The sequence below is a fragment of the Canis lupus genome, chromosome 3 (assembly GCF_011100685.1).
Source record: "Canis lupus familiaris isolate Mischka breed German Shepherd chromosome 3, alternate assembly UU_Cfam_GSD_1.0, whole genome shotgun sequence".
Taxonomy (NCBI): Eukaryota; Metazoa; Chordata; class Mammalia; order Carnivora; family Canidae; genus Canis; species Canis lupus.
In genome coordinates, this window is record NC_049224.1 from 67,840,481 (window position 1) to 67,853,745 (window position 13,265).

At 40.6% G+C, this 13,265-nt stretch overlaps 1 long non-coding RNA gene across 1 annotated transcript in view; it reads right to left on the reverse strand.

Moving 5' to 3' along the window:
- Positions 1 to 13,265, reverse strand: part of LOC111095270 — a 199,652-nt gene that overhangs the window by 169,604 nt on the left and 16,783 nt on the right. Inside the window, exon 2 of the long non-coding RNA XR_005357238.1 lies at positions 11,287 to 11,381. This is a non-coding gene — a long non-coding RNA (uncharacterized LOC111095270). The remainder of the gene's footprint in view (positions 1 to 11,286; positions 11,382 to 13,265) is intronic.

The window sequence follows — 13,265 nt, forward strand, 5'->3', positions numbered from 1 at the left end:
GCATAAATTTGAGGAAACCTTTAGTGGATTTCAGATCTGTATGATCTTATTTAATTAAGTCAAGGGGTTAGAAACCAAAAACTAAGATCCAGGACACAAACAATTTGGAGATATTTTGGAAATGTCAGTTTCCAATTGGTCACTCATTATCTCTCAATATTTTCTCAGAAGAAATAACAGTAAGACTCTAAAACCAGGTGGACCCTGGGATATTTAAACATAGGCCAGAAGAAAGAGGTATATTGTATGGAACCAGAAAAGATCCCAAATAGGCAGAGGAATGTTGAAAAAGAAAACCAAAGCTGATGACATTGCAATGCTGGACTTCAAGCTATATTACAAAGCTGTAATCATAAAGACAGTATGGTACTGGCACAAAAACAGACACATAGATAATGGAACAGAATAGAGAACCCAATAATGTACCCTCAACTCTATGGTCAACTAATTTTCAATAAAGCAGGAAAGCATATCCAATGGAAAAAGGATAGTCTCTTTGATAAATGTTGTTAGGAAAATTGGACAACCACATGCAGAAACTGGACAGTTCTTTTGCACTATACACAAAGATAAACTCAAAATGGATGAAAGATCTAAATGTGAGACAGGACATTCCTGGAGGAGGATATAGGCAGCAACCTCTTGGACCTCAGCCACAGCAACTTTTTGCTAGACATGTCTCCAAAGGCAAAGCAAACAAAAGTAAAAATGAACTATTGGGACTTCATCAAAATTAAGTTTCTGCACAGCAAAAAAAAAGGGTTAGTATCCAAGATCTATAAAGAACTAAATCAAACTCACCACCCGAAAAACAAAGAATCCAGTAAGAAATGGCCATACAAATGGCCAAGAGACACATGAAAAAATACTCCATATCATTTGGCATCAGGGAAATACAAATCAAAACCACAATGAGACTGGCTAGAATGGCTAAAGTGAACAAGACAGAAAACAACAAATGTTGGCAGGTATGTGGAAAAAGGGGAGCCCTCTTACACTTTTGTAAGGAATGCAAGCTGGTACAGCCACTCTGGAAAACAGTATGGAGGTTCCTCAAGAAGTTAAAATTAGAGCCTACCCTACAATATAGCAACTGCACTAATAGGTATTTACCCTAAAGATACAAATGTAGTGACCTGAAGGGACACCTGCACCCCAATGTTCATGGCAGCCAATGTCCACAATAGCCAAACTATGGAAAGAGCTGAGATGTCCATTGACAGATGAATGGATAGAGAAGATGTGGTGTATATGTATACAATGGAACACTACTCAGCCATCAGAAAGGATGAATACTTATCATTTACATTGTTGTGAATGGAACTGGAGGGTATTATGCTGAGCAAAATAAGTCAATCAGAGAAAGACAATTATCATATGGTTTTACTCATATGTGGAACATAAGAAACAGTGCAGAGAATCAAAGGGTAAGGGAACGAAAACTGAATGGAAAGTCATCAGAGAGAGAATAAAACCATAAGAGACTCAACCATAGGAAAGAAACTGAGGGTTGCTGGCGGGGAGGTTGGTGTGGGATGGGGTAACTGGGTGATGGGCATTAAGGAGGGCATGTGATGGGATGAGCACTGGGTGTTATATACAACTAATGAATTAGTGAACATTACATCTGAAACTAAGGATGTACCATATGTTGGCTAATTGAATTTAAATTTAAAAAAATTTTGGGCAGCCCGGGTGGCTCAGCAGTTTAGCGCTGCCTTTAGCCCAGGGCGTGGTCCTGGAGACCTGGGATCGAGTCCCATGTCGGGCTCCCTGCATGGAGCCTGCTTCTCCCTCTGCCTGTGTCTCTGCCTCTCTCTCTCTTTCTCTCTCTCTCTGTGTGTCTCATGTATAAATAAATAAAATCCTTAAAAAAAATAGTAATAAATGAAAAAAAATTAAAGAAAAAAAGAGAAGTTCATCAAAGAGGCAAATTCATGAAAACCAGGGCTGGGACAGAAATGCCATGAGGAAGAGCCTCAAATTCTCTTTTGCTTTTAGAATACAACGCAAACTCTTTAAAGCTATAAGGACCTTGCTTGATTTTACCTCTACCTGTTACTTACTCCTCATCTCATTCCACTCTCCTTGTGTTCCAAGACCCTCTAACACTTCCCTGAGCACTCACCCCATCCCAGAGCTTATCCCCTCAGTACCCAAGACTGGAAGTGTTCTTCCTATAGCAGCTCATGCCAGGAGGGATTCCTCCTCACTATCTCATCAATTCATCAGAGAGGGAGCACCTGTGGGGCTCAGTGATTAGGCATCTACCTTTCACTCAAGTTGCAATCCTGGGGTCCTAGGATCGAGTCCCACATGGGGCTTCCTGGAGGGAGCCTGCTTCTTCCTCTGCCTATGTCTTTGCCTCTCTCTCTGTGTCTTTCATGAATAAATAAAATTTAAAAAATTCACCAGAGAGGACTTTGTTCATCTCTTAACCTAAATTTGTCCCCTCATTCCAACCACAGGATTCGGTTTGTTCTCCTCATATCTCTCCCTACAGAATATCACCAATGTTACTTTATTTTTAAAAATTTTTAAAATATTTTTATTGGAGTTAGATTTGCCAACATATAGTGTAACACTCAGTGCTCATTCCGTCCAGTGCCCCCCTCAGTGCCCTTAAAAATAGTAGCTAACACGTGTTGAGCACTTACTATGTACCAGGCACTAATGTTTAGTAGTAATTAAAATTTAATCTTCCTAAGGACTTTAAGATATGGGGACTATTATTATTCCCTTTTAAGATATGAGAGGAAACAGACACAGAGAGGTTCAGCAACTCACCCAAGGTAACACAGAAAAAGGGGACCCAGGACTCAAACCCAATTCTCTGGCTAGACTGCCTTGCTATCCTGTCAGTGCCGCTTCTGTCTCCCCCACCAGAAGGGAAGTTCCCAGGGGCAGAGACCCCTCCTGTCTTCACTGCTGCATCTCGGGCAGCTGGAACAATGTGTGGCACGTACTCTGTGCTCAGATGTTTATTGCAGAGATGATAAAGGGAGAAGGGGAGATCTCAGAACATGTCAGAAGAAGGAACTTGAGAGCTAGGTCTGAGGAGTCACTGTGAGACTCACACAGCAGATCAAAGGAAGGAAAACATCTTTCTGGATTCAGGGCTCCGTGCTTAGTTAATGTGTGGTGTTACCTAAATCCTTTCCCTGAGCCAAGTCTTATTTCCCTGGTTGTCATAAATCTTGTAGTTTACATCAAGCACGTAGCACACAGCAGGTCCTCAGGATGTGGCAGGGGCTGTGATGGAAAGGCAGAAGGGGGAAGAAGAGGGAGGAAACAGGGAGGAAGAAAAGACAAACAGGGAGATCAGCTTATTGTATTGAATCTACATATTGTTTTAACCACTATAAATTGCTATATGAATGTTCAATGGGCAACCTCTTAACTCTCAGGTTCTTTGGTCTGTTGGAAAGAACATGCATTTGGAGTCAATTATTCTTACACTTTTTTTTTTTTTTTTTTTTAGATTTAATTTATTTATTTGAGAGAGAGACAGAGAACAAGCAGGGGGAGCAGCCAGCAGAGGGAGATGGAGAAGCAGGCTCTCTGCTGATAAGGGAGTCCAGCGTTGGTCTCTGTCCCTTAGATCATGAGCTGAGCCAAAGGCAGATGTTTAACTGACTGAGCCACCCAGGGGCCCCTATTCTTAAACTTTTGTTAGTGCTTTATAACCAGTGGTGTGCCAGTACATGTTTAGTCATTGGCTCTTAGGCTAGGAGATGGGGCTGATTTGTAGCAATCATTGATCTACATGTCATAAATAATTTCACTGTGGCTGACTTCAAGTGACCAATGTGGCACTCTTGAATAGGGAGTGGCCTCTCACAAGCTAGTCTGAGCTGGCTCCAGTACACCATGTTACCTTCCACCATGTGACCTTGCAGAACTAATATCTCTAAAACTCAATTTCATGCCCAACAAATAGTATCTGTCTGTCTCCAGATCTGGGATTACTGGACAATATTAAATGTGACAGTTCAGGGAAATATCAAACACAGTGCCTGGCACATAGCAGGAAACAATGAATATTGGCCCCTTCCTTTTAAAGATAATCTGAGATTAAAAATCCAAAAAGTAGGGGATCCCTGGGTGGCTCAGCGGTTTAGCGCCTGCCTTCTGCCCAGGGCCTGATCCTGGAGTCCTGGGATCCAGTCCCACATCGGGCTCCCTGCATGGAGCCTGCTTCTCCCTCTGCCTGTGTCCCTGCCTCTCTCTCTCTGTCTCTCTCTGTCTCTCTCTGTGTGTCTCTCATGAATAAATGAATAAAATCTTTTAAAAAAAATCCAAAAAGTTTCCTCAAGTTTATGTTACTATGGAGAGAACTGGGAAGAGAATCCAGATCTTAGGAGAAACAATATTTATCTTATTCTTCCACTTTCTTTTTCATTCTGTCTATAATGATCTTATCTACACATTTTTCCTTGGCTCTCATTTCCTCTGACTAGAGCTAGACAGTCAATTGCAGAAAGGATAAAATAAATGAGAAGTAATAACTATGGCCTTGGTACCACATTTACTTTATAAATAAAATGAATCTTTCAGAACATTTTGTCTGATGAAATGACATAGATGGGACCCTAAAGCCAGATTTGGAAAATCTTAAATATACAGATTGAACAATTTTAATAAAAAGTGGCAAACCCTTTGATTTATTAGAGAAGTTGTTAACCAACTGACAAACGCATACGTATATGCACACATACATATGTTCGTATCTTACATAAATGTATTCATGTACATGCATATTAGACTACATTTTTATTCATAAATTTGTAGGTAATTTCGAGCAGGGATACTCAGAAATAAATAGTTTATTGATTTGCTTTTTTATCCATTTAATTTTTATCTCCTTAATTATTCATGCATCCAATCTTCATGGGATATTTGCCACGTGTCAGACTCTGCTAGGCAAGAAAGCGTACCAAAATCATTTCTAGGGGTCTCGTGCACTGTAGGAGTTAACCGACTCCTGGCTAGATAGACATATACAGAGATAGTTACAATGCAAGTAAGGACAAAACACATGAAAAAAAAAGGGGGGGGGGGTAGATGCACAAAGCTTGCCATCTTCAATTCTGTAAAGTAATGATCTTGCAGAAAATGGGGTGGATGGAAGCATTTTCATTTAGTTAGCTTTACCTTTTACTTATATATACGTGTATTGAAGGATAGAAACAAAAACGGACTGCAAATAACTCAGCATAGGATTGTCTGAGATCACATCTCTGAGTAGTCCGTCCTGAATCATCCAAGACTCAAGCCTTCTTGGATTCAGGGTCTACCTGCACCCACGAGGTAATACACTTAACTGCCTGTAGATGGCAGACTTCGCTCATTGTTCCGATGGATTTCACCCACACCTGTTGGATGTTAAACTTTGGGCCACAGCAGTCTAAACCTCTGCCTCACGCTGCTCCACAAATGTAGAGCTACATTATTTATTTGCTTGGTCCACCTTAAAACCTTGCGATGCGACACATTTTTCATGTCAGGGAGTTTTTAATGTACCTAGGAATTTTGGGGGGGTGGTGGGTACAGCTCATAAATGAGTAAGTAGGCAGGGTTTCAACTTGAAAGACTTTTGATCTTCGGATGTAAATAAGAAATTATTTAAGAAAAAAGTCAATACTGTGGAAAAACCAGGTAAATTAAAAATAGAGGCCACTAACCCTGAGTATAAACATGCCTGCGAAGCATACACTCTCTTTCCAACAGCCCACACCTGTTTCTTCTCTGAAGTTCTGGCAATCTGTTAGCACCTTGGCCCAAGGGCTAGAATTATTTCAATGAAGCAAGCGTTTACTGGCTTCCTTCTATTTGCAGGATACTGCATTCAGTGATAAGAAAACATACAGCTGAATAAGCACAAAACTTGGCCTTTGAAACTCATAATTTTGGGGAGGAAACTAATAATAACGTAGCTAGAACATCACAAATTCAAGAAAGGTACTCTAGGGGTTCAGGGGTAGAGGGTATCACACCTAATAACAGTGGAAGAGATATTTGTGAAAACATGGAATTAGAATTAGCTGTGAGATTATTTACAGAGCCTTCACAGGCAGCTCTAAAGAGAAAGCATTACAAACATTTGAATCAGTTTGGACAAAATCATATTTAGCAAGCTCTTTGAAGGCAAAAAATTGTCCTATTAAGTAGAATTGAATTTGGATTTTGTGGCCAATGAATCCGTATAACCCCAAAATAAACATGTATATTATCTGCTATTTATTCTGTATCTTGAAATAATTATATATTTATATACCACACTAAAATATACCTATCTGGCAACTTTATAGTTTTTAATATATGCTTATTATAAAAAATCTATAAACTTTGGGGAAAATAATTAGGCAGTAATAAAAATAACCTGTAATCCTACCTCCCTGATAAAGCTTTTCCTAATATTTCAGTGTTAAATAAAACTTAATGATTAAATAAACATTCTAAGAGTGTGATGTCTACATTTATTAAAAGCTACTAGCTCGAGACTGAAATTATCAGCACATAAGGCCAGTCATGAGCACAATGACATTTTCCTGCCTTGTTAAAAATTATAAGGAATCGATGAGAATGATTTTCATTTTGAAACTAGAAAAAATAACGAATGCATTTTTTTTTCCAGTAAGGTCCCAGTGTTGGGTTTTGTCTATAAAAGATTCGAGTTTAAATCTAAGCTAAGATGAATCATTTATTGGGTTGTTGCTTTTCTTCCTGAGACTGTTTCCTTTTCAGTAAAGTGATATCATAATACCTACCTTCACTTGTGAGATTCAACGGAAGTTGTGTGGTAGACCTGACACATAGCAGGTGCTTATGAAATGTAACTTCCTTCTTCACTATGTAGGGTAAGCCTGTTTTCTTTTACTCCCTGAGGCTTTCTGAGAAAAATCACTCTAGTCTGGAATTATTCAGCTTTGGTGCTATTGACATCAGGGTCAGATAAATTTCTGATACAGGGGCTGTAGGAATCTGCAGGATGTTTATCAGGATCCCTGTCCTGTACCCAAGAGATGCCAGTGGCAACTCCCCAGTTGTGGCAACCAAAAATGTCTTCAGAAATTGTCCAATGTTTCTGGGAGGTACAAATCACTGCTTATTGAGAATCACTGCCCCAGTGTTTTAATTGATAGAGATGGATGGGGAACGTCTCTCTGTCTCTAATACACTTGTGCCATACACCATGGCCAACAGCTGCAACTCTGGCTGAGTGCTTTTAAACCCTGCCTTCCCGGGTCACCTGGGTGGCTCGGTGGTAGAGTGTCTACCTTTGGCTCAGATCCTGATCCTGGGGGGTTCCCAGGATCTAGTCCCTCATCAGTCCCTCATCCTCTGCAGGGAACCTGCTTCTCCCTCTGTGTCTCTGCCTCTCCCTGTGTCTTTTATGAATAGATAAATAAAGTCTTTAAAAAAACAAACAAACAAATCCTGCCTTCCTAAGCTTCACAAAACTACAACACACACTGTGACCCTTTCCTGCCCTTTCCTGCATCACCTAGCTCCTAAGAAGTCTTGTATACAAAAGTTTGTGTTTTAATTTTTTAATGTGTTTTAAAGATGTATTTATTTTACAGAAAGAGAGACAGAGGGAGAGGGAGAGCAAATGAGCTGGAGGAGGGGCAGAAGGAGAGAGAGAATCTCAAGCAGACTCTCCACTGAGTGACATGAGGGTGGGGCAGGAGGAGGGAGCTCAATCTCATGACTCAGCCAAAATCAAAAGTCAGATGCTTAACTGACTGAGCCACCTAGGAGCCTCCATAGTTGGCATGTTAGCATCTTTTTCTTCCAGACAGCTCATAGGATCCATAATCTTCTATGTTGCCATAGGTTCATTATCTGGTTTGCCATGGGTGAATGCTTCACCCACTGAATCACAGTCCCCCCATCTGCATGCACGATATACCCAAATACACTTCTGTTTTGGCTCCCCTTAGCAATCAGGTTTTCCACTGGCACTGCCATGGACCACAGACCACTTGGCTGAAACCGTGGCTTTTTTCATAATTTGGTGTCATCTTAATCTCCCAGGAACCTGGCTCACAGGTCCATATACCCAGTGACTGACCTAGATGCTATATGTATAAAACTCTTCAGAAGAGGGGTTGTGTTGCTTGAATAGGATGATGGTGGATTCTCTATGAAATGATGACAATGAAGTGGCACTGAGATTTGAGCTAGACTCTGCTATTCATACTTGTCTTTTACTTCTTTTCTCTACGTCAATTATTTTTGTCTGCCATTTTGTACTTTTGCAGAATGTGCACAATCAACAGTTTCTTCATGTATTTAGGTGCTTTAAGGGCATTGAGCAGTCTGTCATGTCGTCGGCTATAAGAGCTCCACCTGCATGCAAGGGCATGCGGCTCTCTGCACAAACCCTAACCACCATTCCTTTTTCCTTCCTGACACTACCATGAGTTTCACGCCCAGCTAGGCTCTTGTTTAAAAGGAATAACCGGGATCCCTGGGTGGCACAGCGGTTTAGTGCCTGCCTTTGGCCGCGGGCACGATCCTGGAGACTCGGGATCGAATCCCACGTCGGGCTCCCTGTATGGAGCCTGCTTCTCCCTCTGCCTGTGTCTCTGCCTCTCTCTCTCTCTCTCTCTCTCTCTCTCTGTGACTATCATGAATAAATAAATAAAATCTTTTAAAAAAAAATAAAAAAAAATAAAAGGAATAACCACTGAGAAGCACCTCATCTCTAACTCTTTGAAGTTATCCAGTTGTTACAAAGAACAGATGTGACAGCATGAGGTGTTTAGTGCAACAGAGGAAAGTACCGTAAGAGTATCCTCACTTGCAAATTATCATTGAGCCATGGCTGAGATAAAAATTGTAACTGCAGCAGTTATGAGGTAAGATACAAAAACTACCTAACCTGTGCAGTGTCTAAGTTCCTTCAGGTGATGAGGTCATGGGACCCTGAATAAGAGCTGCTTTATGTTATCAGTACTAGGGCTTTCTCATTACCAGCAACAAGAGAGAAGATGAAGTTCTATCTGATAAGCGGTAACTAGTGGAAATGTCTTATACAGATAAAGGCAGCCAGAAGAAAGGTAAAAATCTCAAGATGGATTCAAATGGGCATGTATTTATACAAGATCAAAATTGATAATAATACACCCCTTAACCTCACATTGGCTTTTCATTCTTCTCTCAATTTGAGCCTTCTTCCAGTTCAGTCACCAACCCTATTCTATATGGTGACATTATCAAAGAGAAAGGCTTCATCAGATCGCCACCATGATCTTCACCCTTGGTCCTAGATTTTCATATCATTTCTAATTTTTGTAGAATCCAGATGTTTTGGTGGGTTTGTTTACATGTCCAGATGTAACCCAGTCTTATTATAGATCCCATGCATGAAGTTGAGCTGAATATTAGTCAATCATTGGACATCTGTGATTTCAGCTCTTCCCCCTCTGAAGTCTCTAAAGAATGTCAACATTTAATAAATATTCTGCTTACTTTGTGTTTAAGCCTGTGGAAGAATATTGTCTCAAATGATCTCATATTAAAGTACTCCACTGCCAGTGTTTGCACACCTGTGTATGGGAGAAGAATGAAAAGCCAATGCAGAGTCAAGGAGCTTATTATTAGCAATTTGAATCTTATATAAACATACTGATTTGAAGCCTGTGTGTACACCTGGTATGTGTGTGTGTGTGTGTGTGTGTGTGTGTGTGTGTGTTTGTACACATGGGCATGTGGTAGAAGGAATGTAGAAGTTACAAGTTACAGGGTGTTATGAATTAAAGGATGAAGGATCTTCTTAAGTTGGGTGTCCCTAGTCATAGAATGTGAGACAAAGATTTTAATGCAAGTGGTGGGTTGGGATTGGATGATCCCAATTTGGGTGATTTCAGCCAACTCTGGTAGGCAACAGGGGAAATAAGACAGAATAAGAAAGAAGGTTGTCTTATTCCACATCCTCTGAAAAGCAGATATCAAGGCAGGGTTACATGTATAAGCATTTCATTGGGGGAAAATATCTAAGAGAAAATGAGTAAAGACTAGGAGAAGTTTGGAGATTTGTCAGATTTCAGTGGAGGTTTGAAGGACAAGGAAGGAAAAAGGTTGGGTAGGAGCACCTTAGACTGCTAAGAAAAATTTGGTGAGACCTGCATGGAGCCTTTGAGTCCTCGGAACTTATCAGAGAAATATAGCACCTGCTTCAGTGTCCCCATCTGTCAGACACTGGCTGAGAGCAGTCCACGAGAAGCGTGGTCTTGGTGCAAATGTGGTATTGGATTTAAGAATGGAACAGCTGGGTCTCTCAGTCAGTTACTTCCCTGAAGTCAGAGATCTGACAGGTGCATTCTCAAAACCATCACAGAAGCCAATTCCAGGTGCAGATGCTCTTAAAGAGTGTGCTACTGACATGGGCATTGGGGCGCAATCTTGCTCAGGACCTCTGATGCCGGAGGAGGACAGACTTAGATGTTGTCCTACCTGAGGGCTGAGGAAGCTGAGATACTTATCTCCCAGGTGCCACGTGGAATTACTTGAGGACTGGTCCCGGGAGCATCAACCACCTGGCACCTCCTGCTTGCCCCATGCTCAGCCAGAGAAAGCCCCCAGGCAGAGAAGCACAGATGCTCAAGTGGGAGGCCATTGGCACACATGGAATGGAAACCACCAAGGGGGTATGGCCGAGCACCAACAGAATCCGTTACAGTGAGCTAAGGAAAAAGGAAAGCAAATTCTCCTGAATGCTAATTATTTGTTCTTCAGCCTCTCTAGGTTTCCCAGGATTTGAGGGTAGTCAAGTAGCATTTTCTTACTGTTTATGATTTCCCTCTGAGACTATCATTGCTTTAGGCAAATGTATTCATGTGAAGAATCATTTTTCTCCATGTCTGAGCCTGTAATAAATGTCAACCCTTTTTTGGCAACTGCAGCTAATGCTGCAGACCTACCATTACTGAAATTGAAATTACATATGTTAGGACCCCAGATCAATTTATTTCAAGGGACATCCAAGATCACTCTGGACAGGCAATGAAATCTCTCCACCTCTGTGGCTCTGAGCCTCTTTCTGGAAAATGAAGATGGGATTTTTTTTTTTTTTACTTGCTTTTCTTTTTCTTCTCAATTCTTGGATGAAACACATAATGCAAATGAATCGTTAGCCTTATTAATTCCCTTCCAACCTGGCATCCTCTCTAAAATACTTCATAAAACCAGGTACCCAGGAAACGAAGTTTGAGGTCTTTAAAGTTTGTTCAGTGGAGCCTCTAAGCTGTCTAATAAATAGTCCTTACATTTACTTACGAATCATTGGCTGTTGGAGCAGAGAGTAAAGCAACATCACAGGCAAGGCTTCATTTTACAGGCAAGGAAAATGAACGCCACAGAAGGAAGGACTTCTGCAAAGAGATTCATCAGGTTGGTGGCAGAGCTAAGACCAGAAATAAGGTTGCCTAAAACTCAGTCTAATATTTTTCAGTAGAATTTAATAACTATAAATTGAATAAAAATCAAGTAATAAGAAACGGGACTTACATTTTAAATTCTGGTATAAAGAATTTTTGTGCATTGTCTCATATAAGGAGACCTCTAATCGTATATAATCAGTCATGTAGGAGGCAGTGCAGCAATCTGGTTAAGACCAGAGGGCCTCCGGCATCAGAATGCTTGGACTCAAATTATAGCTCCGGTGTATATTACCTGTTGGCCCTGAGTGATCTCTCCATGCCATCTTGTTTTCCTTGGTAAGTCATACCACCTTTCTCAGTATTGTTAAAAAGATTGCATGAGATTATACAAGCAGCATTCTTAGGTGGTGTCTAGACCACAGGAAATACTCAGTGACTGTGAGGTAGTAAAGTGCCATCTTTACAATAGTCCTTTAGGGTAGGTTTCCTGAATCTCATTGTCCCAACAAGGAAACAGAAACCTATCAAGGTGCCACATTAGCAAGGGGAGCAAGGGGAAGAGCTGCCCTTCAAACTCTAGTGTCTGACCTGCAGCTTTAACGGAGTCACCACCCTACTTCTCTTTTTAATGGCAGATACTCATGCAATGATGATATGTATCAATCATTTCACTTCAAATGTGTTTCTCATCCCATTTGGCAAATCACATCACTCTTCTCGGAAGCAATGTCTCTGTCACCCCGGGGCTTAGTGATTTTCCTTAACATGCTCAGTGCTGGTCTCATCACATACTCTTCTTCCTTGAATTGTTCATGGTCATGGACCAAGGACAGTATTACTCATTTTTGGGGAAAAAAATCATGTACAAATTTCAACCTGGTGATATGAATCCTTATCAAGAGTATTTAAGACAATTTTTTTTTTTTTGCCCCTTTTTACATGCTCTATGAAATGGTTGCCTCTACTTTCTCCTCTGCTTCCGGCTTTATAGAGTATAGTTCACTCCTTTGTAAGTCTGTTAATGCCCCTGGATTTTAGACCCTGCCTTTAAAGAGCTCATAACTTAGGAGAAAAATATTGGAAGCATATGCAGATATCTATAATGAGGCAACTAGCAGTTGACTAGGACAAGATATAGACTATAAGATGGAGAATAATAAAATACAACTTGTAGTGTGAGTTTTAAAGATTAGAACTACAATAGGTGGCTGAGTCAGTGAAGTATCTGCCTTCAGCTCAGGTCCTGGGATTGGGTTCCGAGTCAGGCTCCCTGCTCCACCAGGAGTCTGCTTCCTCCTCTTCCTCTGTCCCCCCCCCCCCAATCATTCTCTGTTGCTCTCTCTCAAAATAAATAAATAAAATCATTAAAAAAATAAAGATTAGAGCTACAAATTGTAGAATATCACTGCTGTGGCTGAACCAAAATATACAACTGTCCTAAAACTTGTAACAGAAGGAAATTAAGCCGTAAGACAATATATAAAAGATGGAGCACAGGCATGCACGGTTAACTAAAGCAGAATATGGTTCCTGGAATGGCTAGACATCAGGGCAACATTTTGGAATAGATTAATATACTTAGAAAATGATGCCAATAAAAATGGGGTTGGACGTGCCTGTTAGTATAGAAAGAGAAGAATCAGAGGAGTTTATGTTAGCAGTGTCCAATTAATTGGATATATTGACCCAATTGTTCTTGATCTTGAGATTCTTCTCAGTCCTTGTTTCTATGCTTACCAAAGGGCATTAAGGAGATATTGTTTTGATGATAAACACTTTGGTTGTTCCCAGTCTCCAACAGTGTTTCTTCATGGTTACTTGGAATAATTTCGAGCTGTGATTTGGAGTCCCATTTCTATTGGCTACATAAAAAGA